Source organism: Natrix helvetica (assembly GCF_964273705.1).
Source record: "Natrix helvetica genome assembly, chromosome: 5".
NCBI lineage: Eukaryota > Metazoa > Chordata > Lepidosauria > Squamata > Natricidae > Natrix > Natrix helvetica.
Genome location: NC_138551.1, coordinates 57953261 through 57971729, shown reverse-complemented (window position 1 = coordinate 57971729; position 18469 = coordinate 57953261).

Sequence of the window (18469 nt, the reverse complement as noted above, 5' to 3'; positions counted from 1 at the left end):
TTAATAATCTTGTTAGCTTCCTTAATATACAATATGTGTTTTGGGTCTTTTACAAATATGCAATCTGGATTTTACAAATATGCAATTGATTACAATTTGAAAGATAGTGTGATAGAGATTCAAAGTATTAATGATGTATAAATGCTATTGGCTGTATTCTTACAGTATATAGTATAGCCATTATAGCATTTGGAATCTAGCAAGAGATCTACTATGCCTTTTTCAGGCATAAAACTGGACGAAACAATCAATGCCAGATTGTTCAATCAAAAGACTGTGGATATTGTTGAACATTTTTGTTTTTTATTTTTGAAAAGTGCAAAAAAGAAGATTTTTGAGCAACATGATCTTTTTATTGTATGGTTCATTAAACTTACAATTTTCTAATTTTTTTCTTCCATTTTATTTTTTATTAAGATCATCATTATTAATATATACATTACTTATTAGAATAATAAGTATTTTCTCTGATTAATTTAAACAGTAAATATTTTAAAATACTCTAAAAAGACAATTTTGAGATCTGGGTAGAACCACATCATAATATTTCATATATTAGAACACTGTTTTTCAATCTTGGCAACTTTACGATGTGTGGATTTCTAGAAACCTTGAGATTTGATTAACAAAATAACAAAGAACTCTTTGAAAATATCTAGTATTGTGTTTTGTAAGATTATTTCCAATATTATGGTTTTATGTGAGGCTGTTCTCAAACTTTGCTACATCTACAGTCATTATCATGAAATTATAAATGAACATGGTATGCTTACAAAGGGCACTGAATGGGTGGCTAAAAGACTATTAAGATAAAATTATGATGGTGATTACCATATTATCATCCCAATAATTTGAGACTGAAACTATTCCAATATAATTCAAACCTTTTAAATATCACCTTATAGAAAAGTTGAGTGGTATAAAAAGTTATTGAATAAATAAAACAAACAAACAAACAAATAATATTTGAATACTGTATCCAGTTTTATTGATGTTAAAAAGATGTTGAGACTCTAGAAAGAGTGCAGAGAAAAGCAACAAAGATGATTGTGGAACTGTGGCTAAAACATATAAAGAATGATTTCTGGAATTGGGTATGACTATTCTAATGAAAAGATGGAGTAGGGGTGACATGATAGCAGTGTTCTGATATCTCAGGGTTGCCACAAAGAAGAGGGAGTCAAGTATTCTCCAAAGCACCTGAAGACAGGACAAGAAGCAATAAATGCAAACTAATCAAGGACAGAACCAACCTAGAACTAAGGAGAAATTTCCTGACAGTTAGACCAATCAATCAGTGGAAAAACCTGCCTCCAGAAGTTATGAATACTCTAATATTGGAAGTTTTTAAGAAGAGATTGGACAACCATTTGTCTGAAATGGTATAAGGTTTTCTGAGCAGTGGGACAGCAGGTTTCCTGAGCAAGGGGTTTTCTGAACAGTTGCACTAGAAGACCTCTAAGGTCCCTTTCAACTCTGGTATTCTTCATCATCATTATCTGTCAGACAAAAAAAATGTCTTTGTACTAAAACTCATATCTTCCCTCACCACCACCACCTATCTTTCGTAGGACCTAAAGGAAGTTCAATTAAACAACCTCTATTGAAACATCATCAGTTCAACAAATTGCTGATTTTCTTATCTTAACCCAGATCCAGTGGGAGCCATAAAATGTCATTGGATGATTGGTTGCTGTTCTGAGCCCAACTTGCCTCCAAAGATTGTTGTTTTGCGGGAAAGAACTACAATACAATACAATACAATAGTAGAGTTGGAAGGGACCTTGGAGGTCTTCTAGTCCAACCCCCTGCCTAGGCAGGAAACCCTATACCATTCCAGACAAATGGCTATCCAACATCTTCTTAAAGACTTCCAGTGTTGGGGCATTCACAACTTCTGGAGGCAAGCTGTTCCAGTGATTAATTGTTCTGTCAGGAAGTTTCTCCTCAGTTCTAAGTTGCTTCTCTCCTTGATTAGTTTCCACCCATTGCTTCTTGTTCTGTCCACAGGTGCCTTGGAGAATAGCTTGACTCCCTCTTCTTTGTGGCAACCCCTGAGATATTGGAACACTGCTATCATGTCTCCCCTAGTCCTTCTTTCTCTTAAGCTAGACATACCTAGTTCCTGCAACCGTTCTTCATATGTTTTAGTCTCCAGCCCCCTAATCATCTTAGTTGCTCTTCTCTGCACTCTTTCTAGAGTCTCCACATCTTTTTTACATCGTGGCGACCAGAACTGAATGCAGTATTCCAAGTGTGGCCTTACCAAGGCATTATAAAGTGGTATTAACACTTCACGTGATCTTGATTCTATCCCTCTGTTGATGCAGCCTAGAACTGTGTTGGCTTTTTTGGCAGCTGCTGCACACTGCTGGCTCATATTTAAATGGTTGTCCACTAGAACTCCAAGATCCCTCTCACAGTTACTACTATTGGGACTAGTAGAGGGACTATCAGGTATTCCACACTAAACTCCTAAAGAAGATGAAATATAAACCTGCCATAAAAATGAAGCTTTGTCCCTTCCTTTTATATAGAACTCTGGATGTTGACAATAACAAACAACTTGTTTCCAAAGAAAATTACATGGACATTTCTATATGGTCACCCAAAGTTGAGTTCAAGGCATTTGTATATTTATATTATACAAAATATATTATCAGTGGCTAGTATGGATAACCAATAGAATATTATGGCTATCAGTAATTATCAGCAGTAAAGTCTTGGACCCTGTCAAGAGTGTTTTTTGGATACACTACCTTCAAAGCCTCCTGATTTACTGAGAGTGTCTCTGATTGAAGCAAAACTGTGCTATCTCTAGCAATTATGGGAAATAGAAGAAAGCAAAATCAAAATATAGAAAGTGCACAGGATGCAAACCAAAGATGCCAAAGTTCTGCCCAAGCACTTTGGGATGGAAAGGACTGACTCTGGCAGAGGAAACTCAGATTCTCCCCATTCGTTAGGTCTTTTAGACCCACTCTGTCCATCAACATTCTGTAGAAATTTATATTTCTTTCAAAGGACAGAAACAGATTAATTGAATAGAATGTGTATGTGTTAAATATACACCAACAACTTTGTTTTCAATTGATAGTGCACTCCTAACGGTCGGGTATGTGAAAGAAAAAGTATTTTTGATTTCCAAACCTTTAATTTGATGGTTCTCTCCTGTTGGCGTCACTTGAGCCCTTATCATTAAGAATTCACCATGTCAGTATAAATGAACCTAGTTAATCTTCTCAGAAATGATGCAGGATCAGGCCTCCAGTTCACAACACTTACCTTCAAAGGATTGTTCAGTCCTGTAGAATTAGATGTCAAGGAAAGAACTAAGAGGAACATCAATAAAAAAAGAAACTGTGAGGAAACGCAATGTAGCACAGATCGTGATGAATTAAACAACATCCTCTAAATCTTCACACAGTAATTGATTTGCTCATTTGTACTTTTTTTCCTATTCTTTAATCTTTCAGCAGGACTTCACTCTTTCCTTCTTGCTTTTTAAATATTCTGTGTTCATCTGTTGTCTACAATATTGTTTCTGATCTCTCCCACTTTATCAGACATTTGTACACAGAGAGTAGTCTGCATGGGCTGGACTTTTATAATGACTAAAAAGATAGGGGAAAAAATAATCACCTAGACTGAACAATTCACACCCCTCTAAGTGTCTCTTTGATTTATTAAGCACCTCTGCATAAACTGCTCCTTCCTGAATACCTGAATGAAAGGATGGTGAGAATGTGCTTAAGATCTATTAATTCAGCCAAAAAAGGATAATTGCATCATAGGAGATGTCAAATGTTCACACTGAACTAAAAGGCTATGTTAAGCACATCGTTTTGATATATTGTCTATTGGATGAGAAGAAATGTGCATCTATTTTACATTAAACTAATATAGATGCAAACAATTATCTGCACCCAAACATTACCCCCAAGAAATTTTTACTGTCTGAAGAAATAATCACCACTAACTTTGGATTTATCAACCTTTCACTTTGCTGGTGGTTAAAATTTAGGGAATGTTGGCGATTATAATGGAATGACCATAATGAAACAGTTACCATACAAGCTTTCACATTAGGGTTTCCCAACCCCCATGGCCACTAGCCCATTACCTGTTAGAAACCAGGCTGCATAGGCAAGTGAAGTGTCATCTGTGCATGCATGGGATCTAGGTAATGTGTGAAACGACTCCAAAAATTGTTTTCTATGGAACTGGTCCTTGGTGCTCCAAAGGTTGGGGACTGCTGATTTACAAGACATAGGTTATGGGAAATCTTAGAAACATGTATTGTTCAGCCAATGACTAATTTCTTCAAACAGTTCTGGTTGTCCTTCAGCAAACACAATGTTCAAACCAGGTTACACATTGATATGCCATGTTATCAAATCTAGATACTTAAATATTTAGTATTTATGATAGAAGATTCTATAAATATATTTCTTCACCCTGGAGAATAACGTGACACTTCCTTTCCCCCCCTAAGATGTCCAAGAAGACATGGACATGTCTTCTGTTGGCCAAAAAGGATTAAATAGACCCTTTCATTGTTTGTTCACATGAAATACTTATTTTCTTCAATGATATTGTCAGCTTGGGCCAGCCCAGAGGCCTGGAGCTGCCATTCAGGGGAGAAGACTAGGCTAGCTGCCAAGATTCACTGTCCCACTGCCACAAGCTGAAGAAACTCCTGCTAACAATCCATGATTAATTGCCGGGTGGTTTTCCTCTGGGTCACAAGATGATGGGTGTGCACACGCATGGGATGTGGTTTATCTTAATTACCAATGTAGCTATAAAAGGTGGTGGGAAGCACAGGATGCAGCTCCGACAATTCATTGCCTTAATGCTTTGTTGGTCAGTTCGTGCTGAAGGAAGAATACAAACTGCATTCACAAACTGTTTCTGTGTTTGGCTGGATTCATTAACCCTTCAGAACGAGACAGATATTCTAATTAACCTATAGACAGGGAATTTCATCATTACAATAATAGTTTTCTTTGCATACTTTATCTTGCAGATAAGCCCAGGGAAAATGTGTAGAAAAACGTCCCTTTATTTCAATGAATCTGTGCATAATTATCTAAGAAGGCACCAGATTGGGAAAGACTAGGAAGACTGGGAAAAGTTGTTTCAAGGTGCTTATTCTTGACTGCATAAAAAACATTGCACATTTTAATTTTCTACAGATGCAAACCATTACTTTCATAGGACTCTTAACTGTTTCTTAAATTGCATTCACCAACAACTGAAAAATGTTCCATTAGCAGATTTCAAGGTCCAAGATAAGGAGGTTGAAGAGTTAGGATTTATTAAATTCCATCAGCTTATCCATGAATGAAGACATGTTGGCAGGCCAGATGTTACACTGCAACAATGAACAAAAAAGAAATAATAACTAGAAGGTATTTGGATGAACGTCCAAAGAAAGAATGAACTTTCAATGAGGCCTATCTTCAATATACCTTTCTGAAAATGGATTTTTTCTTTTACTGTACCAAGAGGAATATATCAAAATAGGTCAACTGTCTCTTAAGATTTTCTTTAACAAATCTTACTCCAACCTGCGATAAATATTTGTGTATGCTTGTTTGTAAACACTTACAGGCGTATATCGCTTATACCTTGTGGCAAGGGAACATTTAATATTTGCTTTTGAAAATTAGCAATGCACTTTCTTTTAAAATCCAAATAGCTTGAGGGCTTTAATTCTTGAGGATGTTCTGTCTGAAAGGAACAGTAAGTGCTGTAAGCAGGATGGTGAAAGATGTGTGAAAAATATAAACTATTCTGTGGATCTCTCAGCCATATGCCCGGTTTTTGTGTGTCTCTATAAAAACACACTGCTATTATCAGCCTTTAGCTTAGCTGCCAGAAGTGGTGCATAAAAACAATCTTTCCAGCAGTTCTAGACAGATTACTAAGATGTGAACAGATAACTCCATACAAATAAGGTGAAGAAGAGAAGCTTGGAGGAAAAAAGTAGAAACTGACAATTTCATTCCAGCCCAAAGTAGGAAAGATTTTCTCTCTCCCTCCCTCCCTCCCTCCCTCCCTCTCTTTCTCTCTCTCTCTCTGATGACCAAGGGGAAAGCTTTGATAAACGTTAGGGCAGCTCCTCAAATCCACAGCTCTGAAGTGGAGGTGGAACGCTGCAGGAAATAATGTGAGCACCCCTGCTGTGGAAGTCAAGGGAGACAGGGGAAATAGTTGAGGTAATAAAAAAAAAGTTAATATTACAAGACTAAAATACATTTGAGTATAATTCTGGACTATAAGTTTAATTTTCTAAATCTTGGTGAAAGAAAAAGACAATCTGCTGCTGGGTTTTACATATTGACTTTTTTAAAATATAGAATAAATTTAAAAATCTCTAACTTACCATCTGGAAAGGCATACATAAATAATGTCTGAAAATATGTTCCTCACACTAGTGCAAAAAGCGTGGAATGCTACTTTAAAAAAGTGTAAAGGAAAACATTTTAAACTTGTGATTTGTGTGGGGACCTGATGAGATAGGCACCATTTGTCTCTTCAAGAGTTTGTTAATCTGGTGACCTAGACATCAAAAGCATTTGGTTGACTCTGGTTGTGGGAAAGGGAGAAACAAGTGTTTTCAAAAGCTAGAGGCCTTTACTTCATGACATAGGTAAAAAAAGGTGAAGGAAAAATATATTTCTACGTAAGGGGATCTGCCTACTTTGTTCCTTATATTATCAGAAATACTCAGTAAATTCAAGGAAAAGATATACAAGTATCATTATTGTGCCTCACAATTTTAATGTTTAAGGAATAGTACCCATTTTATAGATGATTATGAAATGGTATAGGATTTCCTGCTTGCGTAGAAGACCTTCAAGCTCACTTCTAGTTCTGTTATTCTGTCAGATGCTACAAAGAATGGCATGGGATGTATATGTTACAGGTGTTTGGACTGATTTTTGTTGGAGATTAAATACATGAGTAGATGCAATCTGAATGAGTAGTATGGTGTGGGGAATCACTTAGACTCTTTCTTAAAAATTGTTTAGTATTATTCCAGTAAAGCAGTAGATAACCTGCTCAAAAAAGCCACTGACGTTGATACATTGTTGATATGGGTTACAGAGTGAGGCAAGAGACAATAGCTGTGTTCTGTCTTGCTTCTCCCCATATTCAGAAGGGTGCTTTTAGAACAAATTTTATGAAGACTGACCATATCAAGATGGATGTCCACTACTGTTCTCTCTATATGCATGCAGTGGGAGCAACAGTAAAGTGTGTTATTTGTGGTGGTCTTACTATTGATCTTTGTAGAAATCTGGCTGCTGGTGCTATTCGTGAATGAATTAACTAACTTTTTATTATGGTCAAACTGCAAAAATTTAAAACAATCTAAATGCATTAAAATGTCCAGACAATAAAAAGTACATAATAATAATAAAAATGTATGAATAAACATGACTTTGTAGTCATTCCCCTTGGAGTCACTACAATCTTTAAGGAACATTTATTTTCCTTTCTGAAGGAACTTGGAATAAGTTTGTAGCAAGCCAATCTAACCATGGTCAAGAAAAACCAGAGGACTGCAGCAGTTAAATAACCACACTTTATCTCTTAACGAGGATTTCTCAGATCAAATCAAGAGAAATGCTGCACCAGGAGTTGACAAAGAAAGCCTGGCCATAAGGAGTATAATCTAACAAAGAACCAGTCCAGTAGGAACTATGACGAACAAAACAAGAGTCATAAAATATTTTGCATTGCTGGAACTCAGAAATAACTTTCAAGTCCTTATAGAAGAAACCATCTATGAGTCTTCAAAAGAAGAAAAGGGGATACTGATGAACATGAGACAGAATGATTGATTCCTAAAGGAGAAGAGGGAATGCAGCAACAGCTGCAAAAAAGATAAATGGAAAAGTTGTGTTGGTTGGTGGCTCTGTACTATGAAGTACAGAAACAAACATGTATTCCAACAAACCTACTAAAATATATCATGTTCTGGCAGTACAGATCAGAAATATGACAAAACAACTTCCAATATTATTAAGCCGTTCCACATTTATCCCTTCCTGCTAATTCACAGGGGAAACAAATGATATTGCGAAGACTAACCACAATTATATCATTATGTATTTTGAAATTTTAGGAAGGGAGATCAGGTGGTGTTCCCATCCATTTGTACAGGCTAAGGAAAATAAACAAGAAATAGAAGAATACTGCAAGTAAATCATTGTGTAAATCATGGGTGTCAAATTCGCGGTGTCATGTTGCCATCATGTGATGTTTCATGACATTTCCCCCATTCATGGTGCTGAAATGGATGTAGCCAACGCACGACGCATCCAGCCCCTGATCGGTCAGTTTGACACCTCTGGAATGATGTGGAAAGAATTGGGTTCTTGAAAAATTGCAGGTTGCATTTATTAAGGAATTCTAAGGCAGTTTTTTGCTGAATCATGGAGAATTTGATCAAGAAGGCATTAAAGTAAATGTTTGAAATGATCAATTTAAAATTTATTTTATAGATAATACGTTATACATTGTATAAACAAAACATAATCATGTTTTAGTGGAGTTTATTAAATTATTCATTAAAATCAGAAGATTGAAATAGTATTTGTTATCTATAGATAAATAAATAGATTTTGAACTCCTTAACTTTTTTCTTGTTTTTAACATGTTGGAAGAAGCTTTTTTTTGTTAATTTTTACTTTTGTGGCAAGCCTTTCTTCATTGTGAGCCTTAGCTTTCCTCACTTCATCTTTACAGGCTCGGGCTATTTGCTGATATTCTGCCTTAGTTATGTCCCCCTCCTTCCACTTTTTATACTTACTTTTTTTGTCTTTCAGTTTGTCAGATAGTTGTTTATGCAGCCATGCTGGTTTCTTTTGGGAGCTGTTGTTTTTCTTCTTCATTGGTATTGTGTTAGACTGGGCTTTTCTAATCTCATTTTTCAAAATTTCCCAAGCTTCTTGAGTTGTTTTCCCCTCGAGGATTCTCATCCATGGAATTTTTCCCAAGCTCTCTCTAAGTTTATTGAAATTAGCTTTCTCAAACTAGAGTCTTGGACTTTAAGAAAGCTAATTTCAATAAACTTAGAGAGAGCTTGGGAAAAATTCCATGGATGAGAATCCTCGAGGGGAAAACAACTCAAGAAGCTTGGGAAATTTTGAAAAATGAGATTAGAAAAGCCCAGTCTAACACAATACCAATGAAGAAGAAAAACAACAGCTCCCAAAAGAAACCAGCATGGCTGCATAAACAACTATCTGACAAACTGAAAGACAAAAAAAGTAAGTATAAAAAGTGGAAGGAGGGGGACATAACTAAGGCAGAATATCAGCAAATAGCCCGAGCCTGTAAAGATGAAGTGAGGAAAGCTAAGGCTCACAATGAAGAAAGGCTTGCCACAAAAGTAAAAATTAACAAAAAAAGCTTCTTCCAACATGTTAAAAACAAGAAAAAAGTTAAGGAAACAATTGGTCCATTGCTAGGAGAAAGTGGCAAGAAGGTGACAAGCAACAGGGAGAAAGCAGAACTATTTAACTCATGTTTTGCATCTGTCTTTACACAAAGGGATAAAACAGTCCAACCTATCAAAAGCAGCACCACAAAATTAGGAACACAAATTGAAATAGGGAAGAAAATGGTAAGTGAGCACCTGTCTACCCTAGATGAGTTCAAATCACCAGGACCGGATGGATTACACCCCAGAGTTCTGAAGGAACTAGCAGACGAGATCTCAGAACCACTGAATTATATCTTTCAGAGATCCTGGAACACTGGGGAACTACCAGAGGACTGGAAAAGAGCTGATGTGGTTCCCATCTTCAAAAAAGGGAAAAAATTAGATCCAGGAAACTACAGACCTATCAGCCTAACCTCAATACCAGGAAAGATTCTGGAAAAAATAATCAAGCAACGAATTTGCGAACACCTAGAAGCAAACAAAGTAATAGCCAAAAGCCAACATGGATTTGTCAAAAACAGATCATGCCAGACTAATCTTATTGCATTCTTTGATAATGTGACAAAATTAGTGGACCAGAGGAATGCCGTTGATATAGTTTACTTGGACTTCAGTAAGGCTTTTGATAAGGTAGACCATAACCTACTACTAGATAAAGTAGAAGAATGTGGGTTAGACAGCATCACCACCAGATGGATTGGTAACTGGCTGACCAACCGCACTCAACGTGTAGTTCTCAATGGAACTGCATCTACATGGAGGGAAGTATGCAGTGGAGTACCCCAAGGCTCTGTTTTAGGCCCAGTACTCTTCAACATCTTCATCAATGATTTGGATGAGGGAATAAATGGGGAACTCATCAAATTTGCAGATGATACCAAGCTGGCAGGAATAGCCAACACTCCAGAAGATAGGCTTAAGATACAGAAGGATCTTGACAAACTTGAACATTGGGCACTATCTAATAAAATGAAATTCAATGGTGAAAAGAGTAAGGTTCTACATTTAGGCAACAAAAACGGAATGCACAGGTACAGTATAGGTGATACCTTACTCAGTAGTAGTAACTGTGAAAGGGATCTTGGAGTCCTAGTGGACAACCATTTAAATATGAGCCAGCAGTGTGCAGCAGCTGCCAAAAAAGCCAACACAGTTCTAGGCTGCATCAACAGAGGGATAGAATCAAGATCACGTGAAGTGTTAATACCACTTTATAATGCCTTGGTAAGGCCACACTTGGAATACTGCATTCAGTTCTGGTCGCCACGATGTAAAAAAGATGTGGAGACTCTAGAAAGAGTGCAGAGAAGAGCAACAAAGATGATTAGGGGACTGGAGACTAAAACATATGAAGAACGGTTGCAGGAACTGGGTATGTTTAGCTTAAGAGAAAGAAGGACTAGGGGAGACATGATAGCATTATTCCAATATCTCAGAGGTTGCCACAAAGAAGAGGGAGTCAAACTATTCTCCAAAGCACCTCAGGGTAGAACAAGAAGCAATGGGTGGAAACTAATGAAGGAGAGAAGCAACTTAGAACTGAGGAGAAATTTCCTGACAGTGAGAACAATTAATCAGTGGAACAGCTTGCCTCCAGAAGTTGTGAATGCCCCAACACTGGAAGTCTTTAAGAAGATGTTGGATAGCTATTTGTCTGAAACGGTATAGGGTTTCCTGCCTAGGCAGGGGGTTGGACTAGAAGACCTCCAAGGTCCCTTCCAACTCTACTATTGTATTGTATTATTACAGGTAGTTAAATATAATTTGGAAAGAGTAATGAAACCTGATCAGTTTGAATATTAAAAACCATAATGGAGTTTAATAGTGAAATATTTTCAAAGTTGTGAGCTCTACATATTGGGGCTATTTCAGTTTTCATTTCTATTGAATATTTGACCCACTGGTCTGAATGATGTCACCCATAATTAGGCTTCTGTACTCTCAGATAGGATCAGTAAAACAAAAGTAGACACAAACCCATTTCTTGACACAAAAGAAATAAGATTACTGGTAGGCATGTCTCCCCCCCTCCAAGACATTACATTCTTAGATAATATAAAGAGTTGAAAAAATAATTTGATCATGGGGACGAAAGTAACTTGTTCTGAATCCAAGTGTAGACCAAACTGGTCCTCACACATCCAATTCCCTCTTTTTATTAAGGAAAACCGATCCTGCAAGAAAAGCTGTTTACTCTCACATTTGAAAGAAAATGCACATCTATCTTCAATTACTGTATTCTCAGTGAATCCAATGTTATTTTCCCATATTTTAACAGGGGAAAAACAAACTCTTCCTGTCAGATAAAGATGATATCTGATTCATTATGTATTATTGCAATGTGTCTTAATGGAATACTAACTTATAACCAGTATATAATTGATATTATAGAATATGAACATTCTCTTTTCAGCCAACATGTATATTTCATAAAATGTTTAGTCCTTAAAATACTGCTAATGAGATCAAATAGACAACATTTTTACACACAAGGCTGTGCCTGTAGGGTTGGTTTTTTTTTTTTTTTTGCCGGAGGTGATGACAATTCATCTAATGTTTGCAAAAGATAGGTCAGAGTCTATGTTAGTATAGAGCTAACTATTAATCTGGCTAACTAATTACAAAACTGGTTGAGTAATTCTCTTCTGGAAAGCATACAATTCAACATATGTGTGTTGGAAACACAACAACCATAGGGGAAAAATGCTCTGTCTTGAAGTCTGCTTGTCTCTAAAATGGAGCTGGCAATAAAGTAAAACCAATAAAGAATAATGACTTACTAGATGTAGGAATTTTAAGAACTGTTTACCTGGTACTATCTATTCTTTACATTTAAAAAAACCAGCCAGATATTTTAGTGATAAAGTATGTGACTTGAAATCTCAGATGGTCAGCATATTCAATGGACCCTATGCTTGGAAACAAAACATCTGTTGATTGATATAGATATCTATGCAAATGTGTAATAATCTGATATATAGTATATGCTACTGATTTTGTTGTATTAACTAATTAATAGTGTAGTATGTACGTAGTATATTGTATATTGCATAGAATAAACAACTTAGTGTATATTTTGTTTAAGCAACATGTAGAAAATTGCAACATTAAATCATAGAAATGTATTATTCTGAAAAGGAAGAGAGAAATTTTCAAATTTAGAAGAAGACTTTACAAAAGAAAAGGTATAAAGAATAAATTTAATGTTCCTCAGCATAGGATGAACTTTCTAAAGAGAACTGAATTCTTGGTTGTTTCGATAAGACAGGAGAAACATAGACTCAATACAATATTTCAAAGCTACTGTATAGGCATTCTAGGAATTCACTTGTATCTCGCAGCTGTGAATCCCATATGCACGCATTTATTCAACTACAATTCAGCATCTTGGAGATGTAAAACAAGATGAATCTGAGTCCCCACAGATATGCAGTGTTCGTATCCTTTTGATATGTAAAAATATGTACGAACTGACTAATATTTATTTTGAAAGCTTACAGCTTCTTTATTTCTATAAGTAATCAGTTAGAATGAAGCACTTTGACCCAATGGATAGACATTGCTTTGTCTAATTTGAATCAGTGCTTTTATCTCACTATATATTTTCATGCCTGACTATGTGATATATGCTGTCAAAATTTACTATGTGGACATGTGCCTTTATTATGGAATGATATGTACAAGTGTGTCATTTGAATGCTTAAAGTATAAGAAAGTATAAGTATAAGTATAATCTTTATTGTCATTGTACTTAAATACAACGAAATTGGTTTTAACCTCACTGGTGCAAAATTATAACAGAAATGAAAAAAGAAAGAAAAAGAAAAAAAATAGTGTGTGCATGGAGTGATTGTGATTGTATTTAAAAGTCTCACAGCCCAAGGATAGAAACTATCTTTAAACCCGTTTGTTCGGCTGGCTATACTTTGATGTCTTCTGCCCGATGGTAGAAGTGCAAACAGACACTGACCAGGGTGTGAATCATCTCTGAGTACCTTCCTTACTCTGCTAAAGCAGCGAGATCTGGCGATATCATCCAGTGGTTTCAGAGGGGAATCAATGGTTTCTTGTGCCGAATTGATCACTCTTTGTAGTGCCTTCCTAATATAAGAGGGCAAGTTGTGAATGGATGTTACTAGATCTCAGTGGCAGAAATCAAGCTTCTTTTAGACAAGATATAGTTACCCCAAAAAGGAATGTAAAAAGCACCTAGTAAAAAGGTAGATGCTCAGATCTGGGGCTGTAAAATCCCAGATGAATGTCACATGGAAGCAAAGGTTCTCTGTGAACTACTGTTGTTATCTAGTGGCCATCACAAAATCCGAACTGCTTATCTGGCTTATTACAGGTGGTTCTCATATGCTGGTTTGTTTAGCAATGTTCACAGTTATGACAATGATGAAAAACTAACTTTATAACCATTCATTGCATTTATGACATTCCTAAGTCTATAAAGCAAAGGAAGGCTGAAGTAAGATCCTAAACACAATCTCTGTTTCACCTAGTGACTGTTTCACTTAATGATCAAGTTGCTGATCCCAATTGTTGTTGCTGAATGAAGGACTAACTATATTATCATAGCATTTTATCTCATTCAGGCACATCTGAAATTTTGAGAGCATGTTTGGCAACAGGCATTAAATGGGAGCTTGAGCAAACTACTTCATTCATGGAGTAGTATTTGTAATATGTGTGGCATAGTCACAAAGCACCCTTTTACAATATGAGAAACAGTAACATTGCTTCCTGTTATTATTCTAGTTTTTGAGAATGCTACCTACTACCCAATTTACTTTATATTCTGTTTTTTATCAACTTTATCAACTTATTAACTGACCCATTGATTCATTTTCAGTGTGTATGTGTGGAGCGGGGGGCAGAATTCCAAACACACTTCTGTGTATTGATATTGCCTGTACATCATTATTTTTTGCTAAAGCTTATATTTCTATTTGCCATTTTAATTTATTATGCTCTGCTGAGGAAATCTGATATTGAAGAATGATGTTCAAACTCAAAGTTGAATAGATATGGATTTAGATAATAGAGATAAGTACATTGTAATTGTAGCACCTTAGAATAAAGGTTAGTATCTTTTACTGGTACTACCATAGAACAGGTCTGTCAAACTGGCAGCCCACGGGCTGCATCCCTGGCCATGCCCACCCGGGCTACGCAAAGGCAAAAAACATCACAATACTTTATGATCCAGCCTGTGACACGATTGAGTTTGTACTAGAAGAATAAATGTTTTAGTGAAAAATGCTTTCATCAGCTTGATGCAGTTGCTTTAAATTTATGCATGTAGTACTTGTTTAATAACCCCATGTTCAGTGATCATTTGAAGTTAAAACAGCTGTGAACAAGGACTACTTATGAATGGTCCTCGTTGTTGAGGCTGCTGCGGAATCTCCATGATCTTGGATCTTGGAAACCAGCTCACCGTTATGATGTAGCATCCTGCAGTCCTGTAACTGTCATTTGCGACTTAAGCAAAGTCAATGGGGAAGCCAGCAGGTCACAAATGGTTATTACATACCTGCAGGATGCTGCAATCTGATGGGAATTGTCTACCAGTGGCAACTAGGATTGCTGGAACAGTTGTTATAAGTGGGCATGCTCATGTGATGTAGCACCTTAGCTTAGCAATAGAATTCCAGGTTCCAATTCCAGGTTCCAATTGTTAATAAGTGAGGACTATTTGTAATTCTGAATGATCCAATCTGGATAAATCTATTGTGGCTTTTGAACATATTGCTTACCTTTTGCTCTGTCATGCCGAGTTCAATAGAGTGACTGTAAGTGGCAGATTAAAAAAATTAAAACAAAGAAATGGATAAAGCAAATATACACCTTGTGAATTAAATAAGACAACAGGTACATAAAACAGTAGATGAGACAATGTAGTTGCCTTGATCTATCTGTGCTTTTCTGGCAAGAGACAACCTTCAAGGAAGAAAAATCTAATAAATCCAATCCAATCCAAAACACAAATTGGCCTTTTGAATCTAGCACTGCACAGATCAACCCTCTTCGATTTTTGTAGATTACAAGGCTATGATTTCTGTACATGAATTGACATCTATTATAGCATTCATATAATAATTGGAATGTGATTCTTTTTAATAGAACTGTGCCTTATGTTTTACAAACTATGTCAATTTTTTATAACATGTTACTATGGCTTGTTTTTCAGCAGGCCAGAGCTAAAACAAATAAACATAGCTAATTTAGAATTTTGAATGGACTAGAAGATTCCTCTTGTAACAGAAGAGATTGGAAAGAGAACGAAAACAGTTCCTTTCCAAATATATAAAGAAACATTGCATCCAACAATGCTTGGCAGGACCTTACCCTATTTTAATGTACTCCAACAATGACGTAATCTCCATTTATGTAAATGCTATGAGGGTGACTAATTTTTATCCTGCAATATGTTACCAACAATTTAACAGGAGAAATATAGTGTATTAGAGACAAATTGTGTTCTGCCCAGTGGCTTAATATTCGCACCACCATGTCAAAGTGCACCAGATGGAAAATGTATTAGGCATTTTGAAGTATTTAATCTGTTTTTTCTTGGACTGCAAACGTGAATATAATTTTTCTCACTCTTTCCTCTCTTGACTTGGGATCTTTGGAAATCAGATATTTTTTTTATTTCATGAGCCAGATGATATTTAATAACTCTGATTCATCCGTGCATGCAGCAAAAATCCTCTCCAGTTTTTTTAGATTGACCTCTGATCTGTCCATCTTGTATCAATACTGAGATAAACTCCTCTGTAATAAATTTTGAACATTCTATAATACATACTTGTATCCATAAATAGAACAGACAGTTTCCTCTCCGTTTCCAGTTATATTAAACTATTCAAGTTAAAAGATTAATGCCTACAAAAGGTGTTTACCTGAAACACTGGAAAGCTACCAATAGCTAGAAAGTACAGAACTGGATGAACATATTATTTGAATTAAAATATCTTACTTTTTAATGCCTACTATTATAATCTGTTTCAATCGGTCAGCCTCAAATCTGGAGTTGGTCTGCCTGCTGTACATACATATTGAATTAGCCATGAGAAACTATTTGTCATGGACAAATAGCTGTACACTCTTGCAGTCACTATTTGAAAGAACTTATTAGCTTCTCATAGAGTAAAATTATGTCAGAAAGGATACAAGCAGCAAAGTAGCTACGCTTGTTTGTTCACTAGCTTTATATAATGAAATAATTTTTTGCATAGGACAAATTTCTTTGATTTAATTTCTTGATCTTTCTCACCCCCCCAGCAGAAAATACACAACTCCACCACTAGAGGACACTAAAGCACAAGCCTATACAAAGCAAAACAGCAAAACTTTCTAAAAACAGGATGAACTACTTCACTGTAGTGATAGAGAACTGACTTGCAGTCTGATATGAATTATTCTGTTGGTCTAGTCGTATCTTCAGTTAAAATGGAAACGTACAGATACATTGCCTGCTCTCTTTCAACTGGCAGGAATAAGTTTAGGGTTCCGTCTTCCTCGAAAAAATCTCCATACAAGGCATAGCTATAAGGGAATATTTGTCTGTTGGACTTGTTTTAAAAAGAACAATCCATAAAACAGATGTGAAATTTATTTTGAAGAAAACAACATAGATTTGAACTGATTTTAGTAATGCTTGAAGTAGATCTATTGAAATGGTATAATTTAGGTTGCTTGATTTCTACCCATTTCAATGAATTTAGCCATAATAAATATGAATCCAAACCAGTATCAACCGGTTTCCATGGTTTAATTTATTTTTCACAAACTTTGTGTGGTAAAAGCAACACTGTTATTACACATAATGATGAAATATCTTGTCTATAGATCAATTAGATTAGCATTGGAGTAAATAAGACTGTTACATGAAAACACAATGAACATTGGGGCCTACTCTATCATTATTGATCAATAAAGGGTCAACAGACAATCATTTCAGACAATATTCGTTGGGTTCCTTATGAATAAAGAAAAATATTGTTTATGTTCTTTTCTAAGATGGGGAAAGTATTCGGAAAATGTTCTTCCAACAGATACTTAAACTAAAAAAGACAGGTACTGCAGACTAGTTAGAACTGCAGAAAAAACAGTGTGCAACCAGCTTACCTTCCATAGAAGACTTGTATATTTAGTGAGTCAGAAGGAGAGCTGAGAAAATATCTACATACCCTTCACACATCCTGGATATAAACTGTTTCAATTCCTCCCCTCAGGATGCTGCTATAGGGTAAAACATGTCAAAACAGCTAGACACAGGAACAATTTTTCCCCTCCTGACAAACACCTAATCCTCACAATATTGCCTTATGTCTAAGTATATTTATCCATGTTGTATAGCTGTATTATTATTATTATTATTATTATTATTATTATTATTATTATTATTATTATTATTATTATTAGTGTTGTTGTTGTTGTTGTTGTTGTTGTTCTCATCTTCTTTACTACCTCCTCTTATTACTATATTATAAGATTATTATTATTATTATTATTATTATTATTATTATTATTATTATTATTATTATTATTATTATTATTATGTTGCTATACATGTACATTGAGAGCTTGTGCATGGGAGACAAATTCCTTGTGTGTCTAACCACTCTTGGTAAATAAAATATTCTATTAAAAGCATTAAAATATGTTTTTAAGAAACTAAAATATATCTGTTTAGTTGTAGCAGACATGTTAAAATGGTACAATTTAAGCATGTATTACTTGATTTCAATCCAAACAGATGTATTTTATTAATTCAGTGTGATCGTTTTAATTTACATTCAGTATCGTCTATTCATATTATGATAATTTTATATCTCCAACTTTGGTATATTTTATAGTAAAGACTTAAATTATATAGGTATATGGTTATATTATGAACACTTGTCTTTTAAACAGAAAACACTGATTAATAAAGTAGCAATGTTAATAGAGTAATTAGAAATGAAATACATTAAAGGCTGTTTTACATTGAGA